This window comes from Myotis davidii, unplaced genomic scaffold (genome assembly GCF_000327345.1).
Source record: "Myotis davidii unplaced genomic scaffold, ASM32734v1 scaffold422, whole genome shotgun sequence".
In the NCBI taxonomy this organism is placed as follows: Eukaryota; Metazoa; Chordata; class Mammalia; order Chiroptera; family Vespertilionidae; genus Myotis; species Myotis davidii.
The window spans coordinates 94,634-97,480 of NW_006292909.1; positions in this window are offsets into that span (position 1 = coordinate 94,634).

A 2,847-nucleotide genomic window follows, 5' to 3' on the forward strand; every position below is an offset into this window, starting at 1 on the left:
ATGTCCATTGCCGTCATCAGAGAAATCATGCAGTACAAAAGCCTTATAAATGCAGTGACTGTGGAAAAACTTTCACCGAAAACAAAGCTCTCCAAAATCATCAGAGAATTCACACGGGAGAAAAGCCTTTTACATGCAGTGAATGTGGGAAATCTTTTACCTGGAAGAGTGTCCTTCGCCAACATCAGAGTGTTCATACAGGAGAAAAACCTTATAAATGCAGTGACTGTGGGAAATCTTATACCAGGATCACCAGGCTTCACAGTCATCAGAGAGTTCATACAGGAGAAAGTCGTTAATTAATGTGAGATATCTCTCAGCCTAATTTGTAAATTTGCTCTGCACAAAAGAGTCCGAATGTGAAAAGTTTCTCAGATGTTTTGAAAATGTAGTTTCTTAGTTAGGATTTAACAATTGTATAAGAAAATAGATGCAGTCTCATTAGTCAGAATTTATCTCATACTTTGAATCACCTACATTATGTAACGTACCCGCAACTATTTTTGCTCTTCTCTTTGCTTGTTTGTATGTTGGAACCATACGTATTTATGTTGGAATTTTTAAGATAAAGAGCTGTCTTGCCAGGTGGAAGAACTGCCAGTCTCACGGCTCTTTCCTTGCAAAATAATGAAGGCTTTTCCTTAAGACTTCTTTGACTCTATGGGTTAGTTTATATGGAGATCTGGCCTCTCCAAGCATCATGCGGTGAAAAACTTATATGGGCTCTGAAACATTTTTGCCCTTGGGGGAAGAGTATGGACCAGATATTAGCTGAGTAGTTTTTGCCAAATTTACAGTGGCAACATAGGAACTGCAGAACTGGCGGATTTAGAAGGATCATGCAGGTTCTCCCCTTCTCTCTCTCTCCCTCCATACACTGTCCCCCGCCTAGTATGGGATGGACTGAAGGGGTTGAAGGACAACAAAACCCCTCCCGTCAGTGGGTCCGGAGGGAATACAATTGGCATCGGGGGAGGCAGGGGCTCTGGATCAAGAGCTGGTGGCGTGGCCTGGGCTTGAGGCCGGGACTCACCCAGATCCGGCGCCATGGGACCATAGGGGGTGCGGCTTGCTAATAGGTTCTTCCTGCTCTCCCTGAAGGTGGGAGAGAGTCTTTCCCTTCTGGGGCTCGGCCAAAAGAATTGTCTGTCTCTGTCCCAATTTTCCCCTCGGGAGGCAAGCCCTCATCTACCGGGGTTTCTTGGACAATATGTCAACCCAAACCTGAATATAAGGATCAGGATGCCCTGGGCGGCCGTATATGACATAATGGACCCGGCAGGCAGTGGTCAGATCAAAAGACCCTGCATCCGGCCACCCCTCCTGGAAAGTGGGCCACTCCCGTTCACAGAATCGCTGTAAATCAAAAGCATTAACATTATAACCTTTAAACCTTCCCCAGAACTTCAGTTTAATACTGTAAATTTACAATCTAGGTAAGAGCAACTGATAGATAGAAATCTTCATTAACTAAGTGGGCTGATTTCCCCTTAATAGTGAGCAAAAGACTCTGAGAAAAAAAAAAAATTCTCACAGCTGCAAGAGGCTTTGAAGACTATTAAGGGGCCAGCCCAAACGTTCAGCCAACCATATCAACAGAAAGTAGAATAAATCAAAGTAGCTCTTACTTTACTCAGACCAGTAATGATTTACACTTTCTTAATTGACTAGCCCAGGCTGGAGCTGTATCCAGTCTCCCTTCTCTGTAGTAATTTGGCTAGTCCTACACAAATAAACTTTGTCCCGACCCCATGATGATTGGTGGCGAGAGACAGACAAGAGAGGGGGTTACCTGTTTTTACAGATCCTCACTCAGATTCCAGCCTGTCCACATCCCTTTGGGAGCTTAGATTTGTCATAGCTAAGGTGCATCTGTATAAACCCCGGGCCTGGTCACCTCCACTTGGAGGTGAGTCACCGTTATGCCATATGACGAATCGCAGAACCGCAGGTTGGGGCCCACTCAGCCTCTGTTACCGAAGTCGTGGAGACACATAAAGGAGAGGAGAGGGCAGGCCCCCTCCCTCCACACTCACACACTTTCACCAGACATTCACTCAGAGGTTAAATAATCCACCCAATTCCTAACAATTTTCCAATTCCTGAGGGAGCTCTTTAGCTTCCCGGGAGGTGATCAAGCTCCCCTTCCACTCACCTGGAGTGGGCCTGACTGATAGGGGGTTTACAAAGATGACTGACCTTATCCCATTCAACAAAGACAAAGACAACAAAGAATAGAGACAAAACAAATCGGCCAAATGCAACCTAAGGTTGCCTGGAACCTGCACCTCGCTCCTTGAAGTCCTGAAAATTTTTCAAAAAACATTGCAGCAGGGTGTACACAGAAGCAGACAAGTTTTTGACAATAAACACCAAGACAAACAAATACCAGACAGACAAACCCAGTGAGCCTACAGCCGCACAAACCAGGGACCCCGGCCACCGTCGTGGCCGCGGGTCAGGACCAGGAGTACCGCTGCGTCTATCCCTCCGTATAGGTCCTTCCGTGGGATGTCCCCATTCCTGTTTAACGACCAGTCTCTTACCGCTCTCCAGAGTCCAGGTGGCTTGGTTTCCGAATTGAAAGTTTTTGGGTGGACTGGAGGCCTCCTTGGTAGTCGTTCTCCACAGGTGTGGGGTATTTTGCTGAGTGCCCAGCGACAAGTGGGGGAGAGCCTCCTTCCTTGAATAGGGGGTCCCTCTCCTCCCTGCTGGGGGAGAGCCTCCTGCCCTAAACAAGGGGTCCCACTCCTCCCTGCCAGGTATCTCGCTGCGGGCCTCCAAATGTTATGGGTGAGCTCAGCGAGATAGACCACCGACTCAGAATTTAAATTTAAGAGCCTTTAT